Genomic DNA, 9333 nt, shown 5'->3' on the forward strand with positions numbered 1-9333 from the left:
CTGCATATGAAACGGAAAATCTCATAAAATAATTTTGTCAGCTAGTTTGTTCTACACGAAACACTGTGCGTCGGCCAAAATCCGCCCTTCCGTTTGCTTCAAAATAGTTAGACCACCCGAATTTGTATTGCTGGAGACCCCACCCCTCGGGTCTGATTGAGTCTCCGGTCGTTTCCCGATGATATGCGGCAACAATTTTTTGTGAGAATGTTGTGCCGACCACATTCCCAACAAAAGTCTCGCCGTTCGTTGCCCGTTTTCACCACATCGCCTGCACGCGGTCCTGGGATTCGTATACGGTTGTCTTGTTGGTGGGTTACTTCGCTGTGTTTTGCCATTGCCAATCCTGCTACTTAGTTCAATATCTGGTAATTCTTGTATGAAAAAATGCCGGTCATCTGAACGCCTTGCTGGAAGTGTTCTTGCCACTACTCTCAGCGCATCTCTGCCATTCGTGATATTTTCGAAGTCCTCTGCCAAACTCACCAAGCCTTCGAGCGTCTGAAATTCAGTTCGCTTTATATATAATTGATACTCACTGCGGCAGTTTCGGTATATTCTTTGCAGTCTTTGTTCCTCGGTGAGGTTCGCCTGTCTCATGAGGTTCTGTAGTTCCAAAACGTAATCCTTGAACGACTCTCGTGGTCGTTGTGTTCGCTGACGTATCTCGTATTCCAGCCTTTCAAAGTATGATGCGCTCAAGTAGAAGCGTAAAAAGTCGTGTTTCAAACTGTTCCATTCGGGCCAGTGACGATTCTTGTTCCGCAGCCATACCAGGGCTCGGTCCTTGAATAATTCTTGTAGCGCTGGCGGGAGTGAATTAAGGTCCACTTCATATCCCTCCGACAGTTCTTCTACTCTTGTTGATTAGTGGTTAATGTTGTTTTGGAATGCTTTGTTTCCAACTCCGCGAAATGCGTTTCGTAGCTCGGATTTTGGTTAACAAATTTGGCAAACTCTTTCCTCAACTCGCCGGCGGTTCCGCTGTTGCTGAATCCAAACTCGACCGCGTATGTCAAAAGACCTTCCTTCTTCAGGTAATAAATCCAATTTACATTGACCATGTTTTTTTGTTATATGTTCCGATGAAATAAAATATATGTCACCTTATATGTATAAGGGTCCTTCTCGGGCGCCAATTGTAACGAACCCCGAATGTCAGGTTTATAGTGGGGTATAACTCAGCGAATGGGTTCGCCTATACAATAAAAGATGTTAGGTTATTATAAAAAAATGATGATTTATTTCAAATCCTTCGGAAAATACATATGTGATTATAATATGTTAATCACCAAGTGTTTTACACGCCTCGGTGGTATGCCTGGTGAATATACGTAATCGGTGGGCGTTTTACACAACTCACCGGATCCCTAGTAAAATACGTAGTCGTCGAACGTTTTACACGACTCGGCGGTATACCCATCATAAACAGATAAAGATAAAAATGCCCTTTCGCGCTCAACATCTCAAACGAATTCAATTATTTTTCTACTTAATCGATTTAGAGGCGCTTCCAGTGACGCAAAATTTGGAAAAAACCTTCTGTAATAGTTTGCAAACGCGACGAATCGTCGTACCGCGTCTTTATCAGTCGGGTTTGTAACCTTTTTAATTGCGTTTATTTTGGAGTCGTCTGGCAACAAACCTTTGGCTGAACATTTGTGACCTAAAAATGTAGCTTCTGGTCGTAAAAAGCTGCATTTATTTGGGTTAAGTTTGAGATTGAAAGAACTACAAGTATTGAAAACTTTTGAAAGATTTTTAATATGGTGTGCTTCACTATAACCTATGACGATAATATCGTCGACGTACAAAAATGCGACATTGGGTGGTATAGCCGAAAAAGCTATTGTCATCACTCGTGATAATGAATGTGGTGCTATATTTAAGCCGAATGGAAATACTTTCCATCTAAATGCACCTCGGTCAGTGCTGAAAGAAGTAATGTCACGTGAGTCAGGATACAAGGGATTTGATGAAATCCCGAAAAAAGATCTAATGTCGAACAAGTAAGGAAGGCTAAGTTCGGGTGTAACCGAACATTACATACTCAGCTGAGAGCTTTGGAGACAAAATAAGGGAAAATCACCATGTAGGAAAATGAACCTAGGGTAACCATGGAATGTGTTTGTATGACATGGGTATAAAATGGGAGGTATTAAAGAGTATTTTAAAAGGGAAATGGGCCATAGTTCTATAGGTGTACGCCATTTCGGGATGTCGACATAAAGGTGGACAGGGGTGACTCCAGAATGTGTATGTACGATATGGGTATCAAATGAAAGGTGTTAAAAGTATTTCAAAAGGGAGTGGGCCTTAGTTCTATAGGTGGACGCCTTTTCGAGACATAAAGGTGGACCAGGGGTGACTCTAGAATGTGTTTGTACGATATGGGTAGCAAATGAAAGGTGGTAACGAGTATTTTAAAAGGGAGTGATCCTCAGTTCTGTAGATGAACGCCTTTTCGAGATATCGCCATAAAGGTGGACCAGGGGTGACTCTAGAATGCGTTTGTACGATATGGGTATCAAATGAAAGGTGTTAATGAGTATTTTAAAAGGGAGTGATCCTCAGTTCTGTAGATGGACGCCTTTTCGAGATATCGCCATAAAGGTGGACCAGGGGTGACTCTAGAATGTGTTTGTACGATATGGGTATCAAATGAAAGGTGGTAATGAGCATTTTAAAAGGGAGTGATCCTCAGTTCTGTAGATGGGCGCCTTTTCGAGATATCGCCATAAAGGTGGACCAGGGGTGACTCTAGAATGCGTTTGTACGATATGGGTATCAATTGAAGGGTGTTAATGAGTATTATAAAAGGGAGTGGGCGTTAGTTCTATAGATGGACGCCTTTTCGAGATATCGCAATAAAGGTGGACCAGGGGTGACTCTAGAATGTGTTTGTACGATATGGGTATCAAACGAAAGGTGTTAATGAGTATTTTAAAAGGGAGTGGGCCTTAGTTCTATAGGTGGACGCCTTTTCGAGATATCGCCATAAAAGTGGACCAGGGGTGACCCTAGAATTTGTTTGTAAGATATGGGTATCAAATGAAAGGTGTTAATAAGTATTTTAAAAGGGAGTGGGCCTTAGTTCTATAGGTGGACGCCTTTTCCAGATATCGCCATAAAGGTGGACCAGGGGTGACTCTTGAATTTGTTTGTACGATATGAGTATCAAATGAAAGGTGCTAATGAGTATTTTAAAAGGGAGTGGACCTTAGTTCTATAGGTGGTCGCCTTTTCGGGTTATCGACATAAAAGTAGACCAGCGGTGACTCTAGAATGCGTTTGTAAGATATGGGTATCATATGAAGGGTGTTAATGATTATTTAAAAGGGAGTGGGGCTGAGTTCTATAGGTGGAAGTCTTTTCGAGATATCGCCATAAAGGTGGGCGAGGAGTGACTCTGTAACGTGTTTATACGATATGGGTATCAAATTAAAGGTATTAATGTGGGTTTTAAAAGGGAGTGGTGGTAGTTTTATATGAGAAGGCGTTTTCGAAATATCGACCAAAATGTGTACCAGGGTGACCCACACCATTATCTGCCGGGTACCGCCAATTTATTTATATATGTAATACCACGAACACTATTCCTGCCAAGATTCCAAGGGCTTTTGATTTCGCCATGCAGAACTTTTTCATTTTCTTCTACTTAATATTGTAGGTGTCACACCCATTTTACAAAGTTTTTTCTAAAGTTATGTTTTGCGTCAATAAACCAATCCAATTACCATGTTTCATCCCTTTTTTAATATTTGGTATAGAATTATGGCATTTTTTTAATTTTTCGTAATTTTCGATATCGAAAAAGTGGGCGTGGTCATAGTCGGGTTTCGGCCATTTTTTATACCAAGATAAGGTGAGTTCAGATAAGTACGTGAACTAAGTTTAGTAAGATATATCGATTTTTGCTCAAGTTAACGTGTTAACGGCCGAGCGGAAAGACAGACGGTCGACTGTGTATAAAAACTGGGCGTGGCTTCAACCGATTTCGCTCATTTTCACAGAAAACAGTTATCGTCATAGAATCTATGCCCCTACCATATTTCACAAGGAGTTGTTAAATTTTTGTTCGACTTATGGCATTAAAAGTTGTGAGGACCAAATAAATCCCCATTAATTTGGCCCACACAAAACGACCCAACAACATATTTGACACGACATTAACACAACAAGTGGCCACAAAAGGGTATAGCAGCAGACCAACCAACAAGTCCAATACAGCATACATCACATTCGATACAACAATAACTCAACAGCCAGTCACAAAAGGCTATAGCAGCAGACCAACCAACAAGTTCAACACAGCATTGACACAACAGCCAGTCACAAAAGGCTATAGCAACAGACCAACCAACAAGTTTCAGCAACGCAACGAGCGTTCGCAACATCGAACAGCAACCATACCAACCCAACCATTTGAGCCAGCAATGCCAAACAAGGCAATAAAAGGAGCGACACAGCAGCACAGCAGTCAGTCAGCACGGAGCTGTGGTCGTGACCAGAGCTACTAGCGAAGTAGATCCCTATCGCAGTTGACCTACTCTATGCAATAGGAATCCACTTCATAGGAGCGAGTCGTAGAATGGTGATTGCGGTTTACCTTCTCTACGCATCACCCCCCAGAGACCAAAGGCCCCGCCACAGTAACGCGCAACCGCGACAGGTGACACCCGCTCATCCCCGTCAGTAGAGGTACACCAGCAGAGTAATACAAGGCGCGACAGAGTAATGCCCAGCACACGCGAGTAGACGCCGACGCAAGGCGTGGCGGTCAGCACGGAGCTGTGGTCGTGACCAGAGCTACTAGCGAAGTAGATCCCTATCGCAGTTGACCTTCTCTATGCAATAGGAATCCACTTCAAAGGAGCGAGTCGTGGAATGGTGATTGCGGTTGACCTTCTCTACGCATCACCCCCCAGAGACCAAAGGCCCCGCCACAGTAACGCGCAACCGCGACAGGTGACACCCGCTCACCTCCGTCAGTAGAGGTATACCAGCAGAGTAATACGAGTAAACGCTTCAAGTCAGCACGGAGCTGTGGTCGTGACCATAGCTACTAGCGAAGTATATCCCTATTGCAGTTGACCTTCTCTATGCAATAGGAATCCACTTCATAGGAGCGAGTCGTGGAATGGTGATTGCGGTTGACCTTCTCTACGCATCACTCTCCAAAGACCAAAGGCCCCGCCACAGTAACGCGCAACCGCGACAGGCGTCACCCGATCACCTACGTTAGTAGAAGTACGCCGGCAGAGGCCGCAACAGAGCGGCAACGACGTAAGGCGCGACAGAGTACCGCAGAAGAGAGAGACGCCGACGTAAGGCGCGTCAAGGCACCGACGCCACATACTAACGGGACCCGTCTAACGGAACACGGCGTCAGAGCATCGCCTCAGCAATACAAGTAGAAGCCGACGTAAGGCGCGACAGAGCACCGCAGCAGAATTATACGAGCATACGACACTGGTCGCAGCAGCGCAACGCTAACATACGACGTTGGCCGCAGTAGAGATACGTTAACATACGACGCTGGTCGCAGCAGCGCAACACTAACATACGACGTTGGCCGCAGCAGAGATACGCAGTCGCTAACCGTAAGAGAAACACGCCGACGCACGGCGTCACTGAGATACATTTACACATACCCAGCAGGGCGTCCTAACGGAACGATCCTAACGGGACGCGAGGACCGTTAGCCCACCACCAATCACGGAGCAAGCATAAAGCGAAGTGAAGAATATACACAAATCTTTCTTTTATTATATTTTTACAGTTGTAGTATATAGAGTTAAAGCAATAAAGTGAATTTTATATGAAATCGATTTGCAAGGTGCCCCTTTAATACAAATTTATTGTAAACGAACCCTGGGCATGGCGATTATACCCCAGCAAATATCAAAGAAGCAACGGGGCACGAAAAAGCTTCATTACAATTGGCGCCCGAGCAGGGACCCTGCAAATCTTTACCACGTCAGAAGGAACATTCCTGACGAGAAACCTAACCACAAAATGGTCGACCAGATCGATACCACGTGGTTAGACACAATTTCAAAGGAGCAGCTGATATCCATCACACAGGAATTGGGTATTGAGCAGACAGGTACCACCCGAGAAATCCGAAAGCGCATAGCAGCACTGGCCTCAAAGGCAAATACGGACTCGGAAATCCACGGAAAATTTTTATCCCTACAAGCCACCTACAAGGAGACTACGCACATGAGCGACGTAAATGAGGTTAAGACACCGACCCCGTCGAACGGAGGAGGCACACCGAAGGTCGCCGTTACAACGGTAGAACAAACTCAACTCGCGTTCCCTCCCAGGAATACAGTACCCACACAACTGTACTTACCATCAGGAATATCGGTACCACCCAACGGTACATCTCAGGCACCTCCCAGGAGTACAGTACCCACACGACAGCACGTACCATCAGAAATTACGGCATCATCAACCGGCACATCTCAACCCACGCAACCGTACTTACCAGCGGGAATGACGGCACCAGTCATGAAATATTCATGCCAGGTAACTCAAGCACCGACCGTGGTGTTCGCGCCCATCATCGACCAGGTAAGAAAGTGGTCCGTAAAGTATGAAGGCGGACGGGACCCGTTAGCGTTCATCGAACGGTTAGAGGAGTTAGCCGAAGTGTACGCGCTAAACGTGGACCTCCTGCCAAAAACCATGCCCGAGCTACTAGGGGGCGCCGCGCTACAATGGTACCGCAACAACAATGCGCACTGGGGAGAGTGGACAAGCTTCAAAAAGGATTTTTTACGTTTCTTCCTACCAGTCAGGTACTTCGAGCGGCTCGACGACGACATACGCCAACGAAGGCAGCACAACAAGGAGAGGTATAAGGACTACGTACTAGGAATCCAGAGCTTGATGAGACACGCAGGGTACACCAGCGAACAGCGGCTGGAACGAATCTTCCGTAACAGCCACCCCGATTACCAACTTTACATTCGTCGGAGGGACTTCACAAATCTCGCAGAGCTCCTGACACTTGCCGAAGAATACGAGAACATACGCGAGGACTATCACAGATCATCAGGCGGACATCACCGCGAAGTTACGCGACACATCGCCGGTGACATAACCCGGGTGTCACCATCAAAACCTGCAACACAACCACCACCACCACCGAACCTAACGAACCGCACGCCTCCAGGCAATCAGAGATACGACCCCAACGGCGTATGCAGGAGATGCGGCGAACGAGGACATGACACCAATAGGTGCCGAAACCCACAGAAAATTTTTTGCTGGGATTGTGGCCGCAGTGGTATACGCACAATCGAATGCTGCCGTCGACGTCAGGGAAACGACAGAGGGCTTCACGAAGAACAAGGCGCAGTGAGCCCAAGGAACCCAGCGCCGAATCGGCAGTAACAATGTACCAAGAGCACGGTCGCCTCTACGCCGTAGCCAATCTCGGCGCGGAATCAGCCGAAGCGGTCATCGACACAGGGGCATCAAGAAGTTTCGTCTCGAGCAGCTTAGCAGAACATGTGGTAAACTCGGGAAGCGGAGAAATGGTGAGAATGGCCATCAAAATAACGATGGCAAACGGGACTAGCACTACCATCTTCGACGCCATAAGGACTGAGGTACGCCTCGGGGAAGCGTCACTCCACACAGTTTTATACGTCATGCCCGGAGCGATCGACGACATCATACTGGGCCTAGATACGCTAGGAAGCATGGGAGCCATCATATCTTGTGGAGAAGGCCAACTCATGCTAACCAGACCCCTCACCCAGCACACACCGAACCCTGGAGCCGCGCCAGGGACTATTCCAAATTCAACATCATCAGGAACGAATATCACCAGGTGCGACAGCCCTGGGACTATTCCAAGTTCAATATCATCAAGAACGAATATCGCCAGGTACGACAGCCCTGGGACTATTCCAAGTTCAATATCATCAAGAACGAATATCGCCAGGTACGACAGCCCTGGGACTATTCCAAGTCCAATATCATCAAGAAAGGATATCCCCAGGTACAACAGCCCTGGGACTCTTCCAAGTTCAATATCATCAAGAACGAATATCGCCAGGTAAGACAGCCCTGGGACTATTCCAAGCTCAACATCATCAAGAACGGATATCGCCAGGTACGACAGCCCTGGGACTGTTCACAGTACACCATCAGCCAGAACGGATATCGCCAGGTATGACACACCGGGGACTAATCAAAGTATAACACGAGCGAGAAAGGGTAACGCCGGGTACGACACCCCTGGAGCCTCATCTGGAACCATTCAGAGTATAACAGCACCCAGCAGCAGTAACTTCAAGCACCACGACACTATGCAAAACAACGACGACGGCATACAAGAAGAAGCGGAACGAGTGCGCGGTTTTCTAGCAAAGGAACTCCGAAAATTCGAGAGCATGAGTGGGGTGACGACAATAGCCGAGCACAGGATTATCCTGACGGACGACCGCCCCATCAAGCAACGTTACTTCCCACGCAACCCAGGAATGCAGACCATCATCAACAACGAGATTGACGAATTACTTCAGAAAGGATGCATCGAGCCATCCTGTAGCCCACACAGCGCACCAATCGTACTAGCCAAGAAGAAAAACGGGAAGTGGAGGTTATGCGTGGACTATCGGCAGCTTAACGCCCGATCCGTACCCGACGCATACCCCTTACCCAGAATACAACACATCCTGGACAAACTACGACGAGCGAAGTATATCAGCAGTTTGGATTTGAAAAATGGCTACTGGCAAATACCACTGGAGCCCAAGAGCCGGCCCTACACAGCTTTCACAGTACCGGGACGCGGATTATTCCAGTGGCGCGTTATGCCGTTCGGCCTACACTCTGCACCCGCAACGTTTCAAAGAGCACTAGATCAGGTTATTGGGCCTGAAATGGAACCCCACGCCTTCGCATACCTCGATGACATAATCGCCATAGGATCCACTGTGGAGGAGCACAATCGCAATCTGAGAGAAGTAATGCTACGACTACAGCGCGCCAACCTCAGAATAAATCCGGAGAAATGCGAATTCTTCAAGAAGGAAATCCGATACCTAGGACACCTAGTAAGCGACAAGGGAATTCACACCGACCCCGAGAAAGTCGCAGCCATCAAAGACTTGAAGCCACCAACGAACGTGAAAGAGGTACGCCAATATCATCCTGGTACCGACGTTTCGTACCCGACTTCGCCACGATCAGCCAACCACTAACAACCCTGCTGAAAAAGGGCAAACACTGGAAGTGGGGGGCCGAACAACAGGAGGCCTTCGAGGTCTTAAAGCAAAAGCTCACGGAAGCACCGATACTTGCCTGACC

Source organism: Eurosta solidaginis, chromosome X, assembly GCF_040869045.1.
Source record: "Eurosta solidaginis isolate ZX-2024a chromosome X, ASM4086904v1, whole genome shotgun sequence".
NCBI lineage: Eukaryota > Metazoa > Arthropoda > Insecta > Diptera > Tephritidae > Eurosta > Eurosta solidaginis.